Source organism: Prionailurus viverrinus, chromosome C1 (assembly GCF_022837055.1).
Source record: "Prionailurus viverrinus isolate Anna chromosome C1, UM_Priviv_1.0, whole genome shotgun sequence".
Lineage (NCBI taxonomy): Eukaryota > Metazoa > Chordata > Mammalia > Carnivora > Felidae > Prionailurus > Prionailurus viverrinus.
In genome coordinates, this window is record NC_062568.1 from 170,347,258 (window position 1) to 170,363,402 (window position 16,145).

Consider the following 16,145-nt stretch of genomic DNA (forward strand, 5'->3'; position numbering starts at 1 on the left):
GGCCAGGGCCCCTCAGAACTACAGCCCTCTGTGGAGAAACTGGGCAAAGAAAGCAGTGGGAAGCCAGTCAACAGTGCAGAGGAGAGAAGACACAGGTGGTAGAGATGGGCGGGAGGGGGGCGGGGAGGGGGGTTGCCAACAAGCCATGGAGGCCAGATTAGGGATGCACGAACAGAGTCCTGAGCCTGTCCAGCCAATCCTAAACTCCATCCTGACCAGTGGGCTCAAACACGCCCTTCCTGCCCCACTCTCAGCACCTCCATCTGCTGGGGCCAGAACGAACTCCTGGGCCCAGCCAGCCTCACACTGGACCCTTGTGCCGGAGGTTACTCACAACAAGAGCTAGGGCTCCCCCACCCACCCCAGATCTAAGTGAGTCAGCATCGGCTGCACCCTCTGGAGTGTGAGTCCACAGGCCCTTCCCAGGGCCAGCCTCCCCCATCCTGGTGAGAGGCCCGCCCAGCTCAGCTCAAATCCCAGGACGCTTCATGCCTCGGCCTGCCCAAGCAAGAGTGTATCAGGCACCAAAAGGCTTGTCTGGAGCCCAGTCCTGGGGTAGAGGCAGATCTGCCTAGAGAGAGAGTGCTGGGGCTGAGGAGAAGCCAGCAGCAGGGGGATCCTAGGGAGTGCAGTCTTTCCCCAGGCAGGGAGGCACGGGAGGGGCGCGGGGGGGGGGGGGGGTCTTACCCAAGTGGTGGGACCCTCTAGACCCAACTGCTTGCAGGGCGGAGGCGGGGGGAGCCTGCTGGGAACTTCGGGGGAAGCAGCTCGGCGGGGAGAGGCTCAGAATGGGGCATGCGAGGTCCCAAAGCGGAGCCTGATGGGGGAGGCTAGGAGAGGCTGCGGGAGGCACAGGAAGCAGCGGGTAAAAGACGGGCGGGCGGGGGCGCCTGGGCGAGGTCCCGACGACTCTGGTCCCCTCCCCTCCCCGGTACGGGGTGGGGCGGCTCCGGGCTGCAGCGGCAGCAGCGATCGCAGAGGGCCAGGGCACCGAGCCGGCGCCAGACACCCCGCCCCGCCAGGCGTCAGTCCCGGGGCGCCGGGCAGAAGCGGAAACGTGGGCGCCGGACCTGGCAGTGTCCACGTGGAGCAGGACAGGCGCCAGGGCGCAAAAGCCGCTGCCTGTTCTTGCTAAGTCAGCCCCTCAGAGTCCAGAAACGTAATACCTGCTGTTCGGTCACACCTTTACCGAGCACCTACTATGTGCCAAACACTGAGCTGGGTGCTGGGACCCAGCTTCTCTGAGCCAGACACACTGTTTTGCCCTAATGAGTATTGATAGAAAAAAATCTAAATGGACAGTTCAGAAAAGAACAAAGAAAATGAATGCCATCCATGATCGCTCCGCTCAGAGAGAATCATAGTATTTTAAGGCATGTGCTTCCAACCAGACTAGAGCTGAAAAATGTGGACCTGCCAACCGGGGAGGTGGAGACCCCCCTCCCCCCTCTCCGAGTGCATCTGCATATGTTAATGTTATAGAGAGTAATATGATGTGACATGAAATATATGATATGGTCATGGGCATAAGTTGCTGCCTGGGAAAGTCTCCATCCGGTTTTCACGTCTGCGATACACGCTCATCAGGACCTGACAGAGGATGGTGGTGGTTCCTGAAAGACACCAGATCTTGGGAGGAGGAGTCTGGCAATGGAAGTGGCTTCCACACCAGGATGGGAGGGGTGGAGAGTCAATCATGGCGGACACCTCACAGAGGCTGGTACTTGAACTCCTCCCGTCCCTGCCCCTCCCTGGAGAAAAGAACAGCGTGTAACAAAAAGAGCTATCATCCTGCCACCCCTGGGGCCCACGCAACTCTCCTGTGGGGACCTCTGACCATGACACAAGATGGGGCATTTTCTCAATTACTTTGCTTCGGCCATGTTCTCAGAGCCCCCTAAGGGTGCAAGAGTCGCATGGCTGGATTGCTGGGCAACCCACGCATGGGGCTTGGCACATGTGACATGGTCACACGGACAAGTGACATGGGCCTATCTCTGGCTCCGCTAGCAACATTAATGCAGGAGACTCAGCTCAGCTGGTGTCAGCAACAGCAAATAACATATGAGATCGCTTTTTGAGTGCACTGAGACACATGTGGGGACACCCAGAGACATAAAGGACAGGGGACTTTACAGGGAAGGAGAATTCCCACACTGGCAGGATGGATCTGGGCTAGCATAAACCATGGTTTGATTTAATGTGACACTCTTTATAATCAAATGGTGAATGCCATAGATATTCAGGTTATCTAAAAAAATAAATAAAAAAAAAAGTGACCAGGGGCACCTGGGTGGCTCAGTCGGTTGAGCGTCCGACTTCAGCTCAGGTCATGATCTCATGGTTTGTAGGTTCAAGCCCTGCATCAGGCTCTGTGCTGACAGCTCAGAGCCTGGATCCTGCTTCAGATTCTGTCTCTGTCTCTCTCTGCCCCTCCCCTGCTTAAGCACTGTCTCTCTCTCTCTCTCAAATATAAACAAACATTTTTAAAATTTTTTAAATAAATAAAAATAATAAAAATTTAAAAGTGACCATATTGGACATATTGTTTTGTAATCTGCTTTTTTTCTCTCTCAACAATTATCATAAATATCTTTCCATAATTTTCATTGCTACATACTATTTCTCTTTATGGGTCTACTTGAATTTATTTCTTTTTGCCTTATAGCTTGATTGAGATATCATTACATACAATAAACTGCACATATTTAAAGGGTATAATTTGACAAGTTTTGACATACATATTATGTATACATATATATACATACACATATATATCCATGAAAGCATCACAACAGAGGTAATGAACATATTGTCACCACCAAAACTTCCTATAGCCCTTTGTAATCCCTCCCTTCTGCCCCACACTGCCCCCTCCCCCACATCCCAGGCAAACAATAATCTGCCTCTGTCACTCTTGATTAGGCTGCATTTCTAGAAGGCTATATAAATGGAATCATACAGTATGCATTCTTTTTTTGTCTGGCCTCATTCACTCAGCATAATTATTTTGCAATTCATATGTATGTTGCATACACCAATAATTTGTCCCTTTTTATTGCTGAGTAGAATGCCATTTTATGGTTATAGCGCAATTTGGTTATTCATTCACTTATTGACAGACTTTGGATTGTTTCTATTTGCTGGCTGTTATACAAATAAAGCTGGTAGGAGCATTCATATTCAAATCCGTGTGTGGACATATGCTGTCATTTCTCTTAGGTAAATACCTAGGAGCGGAATACCTAGGCGTGGTCAAGTCATATGATGGGTGTACGTTTAACATTTTTTAAGCTGCCAACGTCTTTCCACAATGGTGGTATCATTCCACATTCCCACGAGTGGCATGCGAGAGTCCCAACTCCTCCTCATGCTCACAGCACTTGGTCAGCGAGTTTAACCTTAATCATTTCCGTGGATTCACAGTGCTTCATCATGGTGGGCTCCATTTATATTTTCCTGCCCGTTAATGCTGTTAAGCATCTTTTTGTACACTGACTTACTGATCTGGGTATCTTCCTTGGTAAAATGTCTATTCAAACCTTTCCCCATTAAAAAAAAAAATCGGGTTGATTGTCTTATTATTGAATTGTAATAGTTCTTTAATACCCAAAAGAATTCAAAACAGGCTCTCCAAGATATATTTGTACAACCTATGTTCACGGGAGCACTGTTCACAATAGGCAAAAGGTAGAAACAACCCAAATGTCCATCGACCGATGAATGAATAAGCAAAATGTGGTACACACATACAATGGAATACATTCAGCCTTAAAAAGGAAGGAAATTCTGACACATGCTAGAACATAGATGAACCTTGAGGCATTATGCTAAGTGTAATAAGTCAATCACGAAAAGGCAAATACTGTATGAGTCCACTATGTGAGATAACTAGAGTAATCAATAGAAACAAAGCAGAATGGCAGTTGCCAGGGGCACCTGGGTGGTTCAGTCGGCTAAGCATCCAACTTCGGCTCAGCTCATGATCTCACGGTTCATGGGTTCGAGCCCCACGTTGGACTCTGTGCTGACAGAGCCCAGAGCCTGCTTCAGGTTCTGTGTCTCCCTCTCTCTCAGCCTCCCCCCCCCAATTCTCTCTCTCTCTCTCTCTCTCTCTCTCTCAAAAATAAATAAACATTAAAAAAAATTAAGAAAAAAAAAAGAATGGCAGTTGCTAGGGCCTGGGGCAGAAGGAAATGAGCAGTTGTTTAATGGATGTAGTCTCAGTTTGGCAAGAAAAAAAAAGTTCTGGAGATTGGTTGAACAGCAATATGGATATACTTAACACTACTTAACTGTACATCTAAAATTAGTTAAGATGGTAAATTTTATGTTATGTATATTTTACCACAATTAAATTTTTTTCTTTTTATTTTTTTTATTTAGTGAACTCTACCCGCAACATGGGGCTCAAACTCACGACATTCTGAGATCAAGAGTCACATGCTCCGTCGACTGAGCCAGCCGGGTGCCCTACAATTTAAAATTTTTTTAAATATAAGTTTATACATAGGTAGACACGAGTCCTCCGTTGCATATATGTTTTGCAGATATTTTCTCCAAATCTGGGACTCATCTTTTCATTTTCGTAAGGTCTCTTGAAGAACAAAGATTTTTAATTATGATGAAGTCTAATTCATCAATATTTTTACTTGATACCATAGACTTTTTGTGTTCTACTTAAGAAATCTTTGCCAAGAGTTGCCTGGGTGGCTCAGTCAGTTAAGCATCCACTCTTGATTCCGGCTCAGGTCATGATCTCACAGTCATGAAGTCAACTCCTGTGTCAGTCTGCTTAAGATTCTCTCCCTCTCTGCCCCTTCCCCCTGCCTCTCTCTCCCTTTAAAAAAAAAAAAAAAATAGCCAACTCCAAAGTCACTAGCATTTTCCTTTATGCTTTCTCCTAGACGTTTTATGGTTTTAGCTTTCACATTAAAAAAAATTTTTTTTTTGTATTTTATTTATTTTGAGACACAGAAAGAACGAGCAGTGGAGGGGCAGAGAGAGAGGGAGAGAAAGAGAATCACAAGCAGTCTCTGTACTATCAGCATGGAGTCTGACTGTGGGCTTGAACCCAAGAACCAACAATGAAATCATGACCTGAGCTAAAATCAAGAATTGGACAATTAACGGACTGAGCCACTCAGGTGCCCCAAGCTTTTACATTTCGACTATGATCTATTCCAAGTTAATTTTCATATTTGGTCTGAGGTAAAGATAGAGGTTCTTTTTTTTTTTTTTCCGACGTGTCTATCCAGTTGTTCCAGCACCATTTTTTTTTAAGTTTATTTATTTTTGACAGAAAGAGAGGAGAGAGAAAGAGAATGAGTGGGGGAGGGGCAGAGAGAGATAGACACAGAATCCGAAGCAGGCTCCAAGCTGTCAGCACAGAGCCCGATGCGGGGCTCAAACTCACTGAGTGCGAGATCACGACCTGAGCCGAAGTCAGACGCTCAACCGACTGAGCCACCCAGGCGCCCCCCAGCACCATTTGTTAAAAAGATTATAATTCTACCCACTGAATTGCCTTAGCACCTTTGTCAAGTCAATTGACTATATGTGTGGAGGCCTATCTTTGGACTCTCTACTTTGTTCTGTTGATCTGCATGTCTGTCTTTAGATCAATACCACATTTTCCCAACTACTCTCACATAGAAGTCTTGTAACCAAATCACATAAGTCCTACTGATTTGTTCGTTTTCAAAATAGTTTGGCTATTCTGAGTCCTTTGCATTTGCATTTAAATTTTGAAATCTGCTTGTCCATTGCTAAAAATAAAGTAAAGTAAAGCTTGCCCAGATTTTGATAGGGATGGTGTCACATCCATCAATTTGGAAAGAATTGACATTAATAATATTGAGTCTTTTGATCCATGAACATGGTATATGTCTCCATCTATTTAGGTTTTCATTAATTTCTCTCTGCAATATTTTGTAGTTTTCAGCTACAAGTCTTACACATCTTCTGTCAAATTTATTACTAAGTATTTCATATATTCATACTAATATAAATGTACTTTAAAATTTCAGGGGCTGCTGGCTGACTCAGTTGGTTGGAGCATGCGATTCTTGATCTCAGGGGGTCATGAGTTTGAGCCTCACATTGAAGGTAGAGATTAGTTAAAAGTAAATAAAAAGTTGGGGCACCTGCGTGGCTCAGTCAGTTGAGCGTCCAACTCTTGATTTCGGATCAGGACACGATCTCATGGTTTGTGAGTTTGAGCCCCAAGTCAGGTCCTGCACTGACAGTGCAGAGCCTGCTTGGGATCTTCTCTCTTCCTCTCTCTCTGCCCCTCCCCAGTTCACCAACCTCTATCTCTCTCTCTTTCAAAAATAAATTAATTAACTTAAAAATAAATAAATAAAATTTTCTATTTCAATAAGAATGTTGCCGGTGTGTAGAAATCAATTACTTTTTGAATATTAAGCATCTGATCTGAAACTCAGTAAACTCACTTTCAGTGGCATTTTGTAGGTTCTTTAAATTTTTCTGGGGCACCTGCCTGGCTCAGTTGGTAAAGCATGTGACTCTTGATCTCAGGGTTGTGAATTCGTGCCCCACACCGGTGTGAAGATTGCTTAAAAAGAAAATTAAAAAAAAATTTTTTTCTTGACAGACGATTATGTTGTCTGCAAGTAAAGACCGTTTTTCTTTTTATTTTCAACCTCTATGCCTTTTATTTCTTTGTCTTGCCTAATCGCCCTTACTAGAAACTCCCAGCACAATTTTAAATACAAATGGTAAGATCCTGACATCCTCTCCTTGCTCTTGATCTTAGGGAGAAGGCACCCAATTTTCACCATTAAGTATAACTTTAGGACATTAGTTTTTTTTTTATAAAAGCCCTTTACCAGGTTGAAGAAGTTCTCTTCTATTTCTAGTTTGCTACAAGTTTTTCTCAGGAATGGATGTTGGTTCTTGTCAAATGTTTTTTCTGCATCTATTGAGATGATAAAATGGTTTATCTTTTTAAACTTATCAATATGGTGAATTACACTGATTACTTTTCAAATGTTAAGCAAACTCTTCATCCCTAGGATAACATGTATTGCATAATGATGTACTTTACTTTTTATATATTGTGGGTTTTGATTTGTTAAAATTTTGTTAAGCAGGTCATGTAGCCAGCTCAGTCGGTGGCGTGTATGACTCTTGATTTCGGGGTTGTGAGTTCAAACTCCATATTTGATGTGGAGATTACTTTAAAAAGTAAATCTTTTTTTTTAATGTTTATTTATTTTTGAGAGAGAGGGAGGGAGGGGAGGGGCAGAGAGAAGGGAATGGAAGATTCAAAGCAGGCTCTGTGCTGACAGCAGAAAGCCTGCTGTGGGGCTCGAACTCACAAACCGTGAGATCATGACCTGAGCTAAAGTCGGACACTCAACCAACTAAGCCACCCAGGAGCCCCAAGAAATTAAATCTTTGGAAAACAAATACATACATACATACATACATAAATTTTTGTTAAGAATTTTTGCACCTCAGGGCGTCTGGGTGGCTCAGTCAGTTGAGCGTCCAACTTCAGGTGATGATCTCAGAGTTCGTGGGTTCGAGCCCCACATCAGGCTCTGTGCTGACAACTCAGAGCCTGAAGCCTGCTTCAGATTCTGTGTCTCTTTCTCTCTCTCTCTGCCCCTTCCTCGCTTGTGCTGTCTCTGTCTCTCAAAAATAAATAACTGTTAAAAAAATTTTTTAAGGATTTTTGCATCTCTATTCATTATATGGTTCTACAGATAATATATGTTCAGGGTAATGCTGGGTTTGAAGAATGAGTTGGGAAGTGTTCTCTTTTCTTTAATTTCTGGAAGAGTTTATAAATTAATATTACCTCTTCCTTAAATGTTTGGTAGAATTTGACAACAAAGTCATCAATATGTTACCTTTGTGGGAGGCTTTTTTTTTTAATGTTTATTTATTTTTGAGAGAGACAGAGACAGAGCATGAGTGAGGGAGGGGCACAGAGAGAGGGAGACACAGAATCCGAAGCAGGCTCCAGGCTCTGAGCTGTCAGCACAGAGCCTGACACAGGGCTCAAACCCATGAACCGTGATGATGACCTGAGCCAAAGTTGGAGGCTTAAGTGGATTGAGCCACCCACGTGCCCTGAGAGGCTTTTTAACTACACATAAAATTTATTTAATAGATATAGAGTTATTTAACTTAACTATTCCTTCTCAACTGAACTTGATACTTTTATCTTTCTCCATTTCATCAAAAAATTTAATTTATTGGATGCAGTTATTCATAATATTCCCTTATTATCTAGTTAATATCTGTTAGATCTGTAGTGATCCCTCTATCATTTCTGAGGTTGGTAACTTATATCTTCTTTTTCCTGATCAGGCTGTCTAGAGGTTCATCAATTCATTAATCTTCTCAAAGAACCCTATTTTTGTTTCATTTGTTTTTCCTACTGCTTTTCTGTTTTCAATTTATTTTTCTTTAATGTTTACTTATTTATTTTGAGAGAGAGAGAGCGTGAACAGTTGAGGGGCTCAGAGAGAAGACAGAGAATCCCAAGCAGGCTCCTTGCTGTCAGCACAGAGTCTGATGAGGGGCTCAAACTCACTGTGAGATCATGACCTGAGCTGAAACCAAAAGTCAGATGCTTAACCAACTGAGTCACCCAAGTGTCCCCCTTTTTTCTTTTCTTTTCTTTTCTTTTTCTTTCTTTTCTTTTCTCTTCTTTTCTTTTTAATTTTTGCTGTGCCAACATTCCCTCTTTTTTTTTTACAAAGTTTATTTATTAATTTTGAGAGAGAGAAAGAGAGAGGGAGTGAGTGAGAGAGAGAATGAGGAGGGGAGGGGAAGAGGGAGGGGGAGAGAGAGAATCCCAAGAAGGCTTTGCACTCTCAGTGTAGAGCCTGATGTGGGACTCCATCTCACGACCGTGAGATCATGACCTGAGCCAAAATCAAGAGTCCAACACTTAAGCAATTAAGCTGCCCAAGCGCCCCCTCTCTGTTTTCTACTTATTAATTTCTCCCCTTCTCATTATTATATCCTATCTTCTGCCTACTTGGATTCAGTTTGCTTTCACTTTCTGGTTGCATGACAGTGGAAGTTCAGGTAATTTTCTTTTTTCTAATATAAGTGTTTAATGCTATAAATTTCCCTCAAGTACTGCTTTAGCTGCATCCCCCAAACTTCCATATTGTGTTTTCATTTCATTAAGATCAAAATCATTTCTAATCTCTCTTGTGGTTTCTTTTAGACCTATATTTTATTTAGAAGTGCATATTTTTGTCCTAAAATGTGTGGAAATTTTCCAGATATCTTTCTGTTGTCAATTTATGATTTAACTCTATGTGATCAGAACACTTTTAAATATATTGATACTTATTTTATTGCACTAGATATAGTCTTCTGTAGTATTTCATTTGCACCTGGAAAGAATACATATTCTGCTGTTGTTGGGTAGAGTATTCTATAAACGTCAGATTAAGCTGGTTGAGTGTTGTTCAAATCTTCTATATTCTTACTGACTTTTTGTCTAGGTGTTTTATCAAATATGTTGAATGTGTTGAAATATTTTACTATAATTATATATTTGTACATTTCTTTTTGTGGTTCTATTAGGTTTTGCTTCATGTATTTTGATACTGTTTCTAAATGCATAACCACTTAGAACAGTTATGACTGATTAGTGAATTGACCCTTTATCATTATGTAATGACCCTCTTTATTCCTGGTAATATTCTTACTCTTATATCTATTTTCTTTTTAATTTTTTATAATTTTATTTGAGAGAGAGAGTGAGTGGGGTAGAGTGACAGAGGTGAGAGAGAGAGAGAGAGAGAGAGAGAGAGAGAGATTCTTAAGCAGGCTCCACGTTCAGCACAGAGCCCAATGTGGGGCTCAATCCCACAACTCTGGGATTGTGACCTGAGCCAAAATCAAGAGTCAGATGCTCAACCGACAGACCCACCCAGGCACCCTGTGATCTACTTTCTTCTGAGTACTGTTAGCATAATATATCTTTTTATATCCCTTTACTTTTAACATATTTGTGTTTTCATATCTAAAGTATATGCTTTATAATCTTATAAATAGTATATATTTGGCTCTTGTTTTTTTAAATCCAATCTTACAATTTCTTCCCTTTAATTGGAGTATTTACGCTACTTACACATAATGTGATTATTGGTATGCTTAGGTTAAGTCTACATGTTGCTGGGCTTTTTTGTCTCACCTATTCTTTGTTCCCCTTTTCCTCTTCTTCTGCCTTCTTTTGAATTATTTGAGCATTTGTTATTTTTTATGTTTACTTAAAAATTTTTTTATGTTTATTTATTTTTGAGAGAGAGACACAGTGTGAGCAGGGGAAGAGCAAAGAGAGAGGGAGACAGAGAATCTGAAACAGGCTCCACACTGTCAGCGCAAAGCCTGCATGGGGCCTGAACCCACAAACAGTGAGATCATGACCTGAGCTGAAGTCAGACACTCAACCGACTGAGCCACCCAGGTGCCCCTTGAGCATTTATTATTATTTCATTCATACAGTGGCATGGCTAGCAATAAATTAACCATACACAGAAATGACTGAGAACCACATAAATCTATCCCACTAAACCCACACTCAACGGATTTCCAACACAACTTTCCTTCAGTTACCTCACAGAAGCCCGCAGCCATTCCAACGTCACCCAACACAAGCAAAAGTACTACCATGAGGAATTCAAAGTGGAAAGAGGCAGCAGCCTCAACGGATTGTAGTTAAAATAACTTGTGTTTTCAAATTTTGCACACATGATCATGTAAGCACATTGCATTGGAAGGATTACTTGAAGCATCTGCCCTCCTGCAGTAGACTGTGTACAACCTATAAACAGTATAAGACTGATGTGCCTTGGCCCTTGCACACGACATCATATCCAATAAACGTTTGTTAAATGGCTGTGTAAGCAAGTGAAATAAGCCCTAGACTGAAAGTCACAGAACCTGTGTTTGAATCCAACTCTGCCACTAAGCCCCAGGACCTTGAGCGTGTTACTTAACTTTCCTTGATCTTCAGTTTCATTTGTTTGTAAAAGCCCTTTTTAAAACATCATTGTATTTTAATGATTTTTTTTAACCTAAGGAATCTATCCATCCATATGGTTTGAAAATTAAACAGTACTGGGGCGCCTGGGTGGCTCAGTTGGTTGGGCGTCCGACTTCGGCCCAGGTCGTGATCTCACGTCCGTGAGTTCGAGCCTCTCACGTCCGTGAGTTCGAGCCCCGCGTCGTGCTCTGTGCTGACAGCTCAGAGCCTGGAGCCTGTTTCCGATTCTGTGTCTCCCTCTCTCTCTGACCCTCCCGCATTCATGCTCTGTCTCTCTCTGTCTCAAAAATAAATAAACGTTAAAAAAAAAATTTAAAAAAAAAAAAAAGAAAATGAAACAGTACTGAAAGGTTTATAATGAAAGGCTCTACCCCTCTCCTCCTAACCACCAGTCCGGCTCCCAAGAGGCAACCACTTTTTCTTTTACCTATTTCTCCTAGTTACCTATGGTTTTATAAATAATGTGCTTATACAGCAATTTCTCCCTTTATCAGTTTTAAACATTATCCAGTGGTGTCTTCCCATGACAAGTGATGGATTAACATATACCACCGCCAGAATTCTTCTCTCTCCCTATCCCAAGAGAATTCTATCTGTGGTGACCTTTGTAAAGTCAAGTAATACACATAGCACTTTTTCTGTTGTTCCATAATCTATAGACAGTACGGCTCGATATCCCACTGTGTAAAATGAGGACATTAGGGCCTTTCCTTTCCCGTTCAGCTCTCTTCTACCTCTCAGCTTCCCTGTATGCATTTTTTAATTGTCAAGGTTGTTCACATTAAATTCTGTCCTGTGACCATAATTAAAGCCTCAAAGCTTTGACTACAGGTTGATTCTAATATATAGTGTCTGCATTATTATCAGCTAGGGGAATATCAGTTTTTCAGAGCCAACTGGGTACTATTACATTTCCTTTCTTAGAGAGCTGTTTGTTTTTCCTAGAGTTTGCAATTATTTTTGTTTTCTAATTACTTCTGATAATATTTTCCTTAATTTATCGTCACTCAGCTCTGGCCAGGTTCACATCTCTGTGCTCTTCATACACTTGTGGTTATCTCTATCACTGCTCCATCATATCATACGGTTTATTGATTTCACTTTTTTTCTTCATAGAGCCCTCTGTTCTCCGATTCCAATTTGCTCTAGTTGTTCTTTGGGTTGCTGGTACTAGTGCTGTTCTCCACCCAGATGTGATAGTAGAATTGCAAATGCCTGACCCCTTTGAAGTTAGGTCATGTGATTTGCTTTGGCCAAGTTACATCTTTTCTTTTAGTTGGAAGCTCTAAGAGTCAGTGCATGGTTTACCTCTTTCCTTTATCTCCTCCATGGTGATGTGCAGCATTCAATACTGGAATTCAATACTGCAGCATTCAGTCGTGGAATGAGAACATGGAGTAGAGTCCCTAGCTGGCCTCTGATGGACACATTGGCGTGAGTGAGAAATAAAGCTTTGTTGGGTTAAACCACTGAGACGATGGGAATATTTGTTACCTCTTCATAATCTAGCCTTTCCCAACTGACATGGAGATTACCAGAAGTGGAATGCTATTGTAACACAACCCAAAATATGTGGCATTGACTTAGCATTGGAACAGGGAGGGGCAAATAAATTATTATCAGAGTCTGTGATGAAACACTTAGTGAAACTATGTCCCGCGTAAGTAGGAGGGCAGCTCATGGGTCTAATAAACTTGTAGCTCAATGAAAGAGGTTGGAAATAGAACATTAGCAGTGTGTATTGATTGCTGTTAGCTATATGTGGCAAGGTACTCCAAGAAAGATATGCTTTAACAAAATAATTAGCTGGTTTACAAGTAAGAATGAAATGGAACAGAAAAGAGTCGAGAGAGGGACTTTCAAGATTGCTTCTCAGTCCCAATCTATAAAAGATGAAACTGAGAAGAATTTTGAGTGGAAAGGCTAAGTGAAAACAGAAAAATTGCCATCACCCCCTAATTAAAACCCCTAAGTACATTGGGGCGCCTGGGTGGCTCAGTCAATTAAGCGTCCGACTCTGGCTCAGGTCGTGATCTCGCGGTTTGTGAGTTTGAGCCCCGCGTCGGGCTCTGTGCTGGCAGCTCAGAGCCTGGAGCCTGCTTCGGATTCTGTGTCCCCCTCTCTCTCTGCCCCACCCCTGCTTGTGCTCTGTCTCTCTCTGTCTCTCAAAAATAAATAAATGTAAAAAAAAAAAAAAAAAAAAAACCCTAAGTACATTATGGTGTCAGTATCACAGTAAAGGTCCAGTTAAAGGCATGGCACCCAGTAAATCTTTCAATTGGACAAAATAGCTCAGAAAAGGTAACTAGAGATGGGGCTCTCCCACTGTATCTGGTCTAGTTAGGAAAACAGAAGCCACCCCAAGAGTCTCAAGATTTAATTCAGGGTATTAGCGTTATATAGTGTTGGAAGTCTGAAATAATAAAATGATAGTACTAATTGCCAAAGCGGCTACTATCTTCAGGGCCGGAGAATAACAGGAAGAGGTATGGTTAGCAGAACTAAGGTTTGAGAAACCCCACCTGGCTGCTACTCAGACTGCCAGCGGGGGACCACGGGCTAGTGTGCGGACATCTGAGAAGGACACCAAGCCTCTGGTGATGGGACCGCTGAGGAACCAGTCTTCACTAAGAGGCGTGGCTGGTTGGTACTGAAACTTTTGAGGGGTCGTGCATGACGTGCCTGGAGCTGAGAGAGCCAAAAGAAGCTGAAAGCCGAAGCTACCGCTGTTCTTTGCTCTTGGAAAGATGCTAGTCAGTGCTGAAATTAGAAAGAAAGTCCTGTTTCCCCTTCTGCCACCTTTTCATCTCCTGCCAATTCTCCCACTGGAAAAACCTAACAGGAAGCCATCAGGCAAGGACACCTGGAAAGTTATGTTTGCTGAGTTCCAGTCAACACAAACCAAAATATACAAGGGTACACTTGGAGCTGAGAGACAACAGAAAAACAACCAGCACATGCAACAAAGCACGCTGGCCCCAGATACCCACATTTCAAAAGACGAGGTATGGGAGTGAGAAAACAAAGAAGCATAGCAAATCTAAGAATATCTAGAATAGAACTCTGGGTGTGGCTTAAAGGCTATGGAACTGACCAGAAACAGATAAGAAGCCAGCTAAGCTTGGGAGAGAGTTCTAGTCTCAGAAGAACTGCCAGCTTGGGCCAAGAGACTGTAACAATTAAGTAATAAAATCGCCCTTGGGTCTCTAGACATCTGTGGGCAGAAAGTTGACTGAGAAAATGACCCAATCCCCAATCCATGTATATTTCCCAACAGTATCTTCAGATGTGGCCAAGGAAGATCATGGGAAAGGAACATCCTCAGAGACAGCCCTGCAGAGGAGTCTCAGAGAACAATGCATAAGGGAGATGTCCCCAGGAAGTAGAACCTGGGCCTCCCCAAAGATTATTTCCCACCTCTGTGGAAGGGGGCCCTAAAAATGTCTGCCTGCTGGAATTTCAGAACTGCTAGCAGTCACTGTCCACTGCTGTATATCTCTCATCATTTCCCTTTCTGAATAAGAGCGTTAATTACAATTACTATGTATGGGTTCCACAATTTATATTGGGAGTAGGGGATTAGCAGGTATCATACGTTCATTTCTCTGGTTTCATTTCCCTAGGTTAAGATAAGCCACATCTGGACCTGACTTAGAGACCTCTGTGCACCATCCAGAAACCCTGGGCTTTAATTCGATGCTACAGTTGAAAGGCATTTGTGGGTTAGCTGCCTCAGGGAGGAGAGGCTGTGGCTCCACACTCTTGTCAGTGCTTGGTATTGTCAGGGTTTGGGATTTGGGCCATTCTAAAAGATGTGTAATGACATCTCATTGTTTTCATTTCATTTCCCTTATGACGCATGTGGTAGAGTATCTTTTCATATGCTTCTTTGCTCAGAGAGGTTAAGTACTTTGCCTGAAGTCACACAGCTAAGAAATTAACAGCTGGCATTCAAATCCAGGACGTCTGACTGAAAGCTATGGAGGAAATCTCTATAATCTGTAACCTCCAAAGAGGTAACTCCTCTTTGGGTCCTCAAAGACTCCTGGGCAAGGCACTTGGCCTTGGTCCTCCTGCTCCAGGACAAGGCACTTGGCCCCTCCGGGTTCCTGTTTGTTCATTGGCAAAACGGGTAGACAAGGATTACTGTCCCACCTACCTGTCGGGACTGTTGGGAGAGTCAGCTGAAGCCATGGATGGGAAGGAGGCTCTAAGCTGCAAAGTGAGGCCGCAGGGGTAGCAGAGGAGGCCGGGGAGCTGGGCCACCTCTCCCACCTCCACTGCCAGCTTCCTGGAGCAGCCTCTTCCCAGGAGTTGGGGGTCACCCAGGCTAAGCTTGGGAGAGGCTGTCCTTCCTGAGCCCTGTGTCCAGGTGTGGCCACAGAATCAGACGTGGCCCAGTGGGGAAAGGTCCACATCTGGTGGGTTCCCCTAGAACAAACAAGGAATGACCAGAGGTGAAAGTGCTGTGACAGAGCTGGGCGCGTGGGGTGGAATATCACAGACAGGCGCCTAGTCCAGCTTGGGGAGCCAGGGAAAGCTTCCTGGTGGAGGCGCCCCCCGGCCTGGGCCCCTCCCCTAAGCCACCATCTCTGGGTTCCCTCAAAGCCTCCTCCACTTCCCCTTCGGAGCAGCCACGCCAGCTTCTGAAGGGGCGCGTTCACGCTGCCCGGAGCCCTCACCGCCTTGCCTGGCTCTGGATGCAGAGTCCTCCCCAGGGCCGCGGCGTCAGGCCCCGCCCCTCACTTCCTGGCCCCGCCCCCGCACTCCTTCCGCCCCAACCTCGCACGCAGGCGGCCTCGAGCTCACAACTCTTTTCTCCTCCCCACCTCAGGATCCGTTGCACCCTCCCCTTCCTCCTGGGAGGGCTCCTTGTCATCTCTTGCGCCCTGCCTTAAAGGACACCTAATCAGAGACACATTTTCTGAGGACCCCCTCTAAAGAAGGTCTCCCCTGGACTCTTCTCTCAGTCCCTAGTTGATTTCTTTCATAGCTCTTATTATAACTTCCAATTGTTTTATTTATCTATTTGTTTTTTTCTCTCCTCTCCCTCCTATCTCCTCCCACTATAAATGCGTCGTGACGGCAGGAATGGTGCAGG

The 16,145-nt window shown here is 43.5% G+C and overlaps 1 protein-coding gene across 2 annotated transcripts in view; it reads right to left on the reverse strand.

Annotated features, from left to right (window-relative positions):
* ACOT11 (acyl-CoA thioesterase 11) overlaps window positions 1–15,541 on the reverse strand; it is a 67,527-nt gene extending 51,986 nt beyond the window's left edge. Inside the window, exon 1 of one of the 2 annotated variants that reach the window (XM_047871369.1) lies at window positions 15,204–15,541. The gene's annotated coding sequence lies outside the window, so the exon portion shown is untranslated. Of the gene's footprint in view, window positions 1–687; window positions 863–15,203 lie in introns of those variants that run through there. The other variant, XM_047871368.1, reaches the window with a different exon arrangement.
* Between the last annotated feature and the right edge of the window lie 604 nt (window positions 15,542–16,145).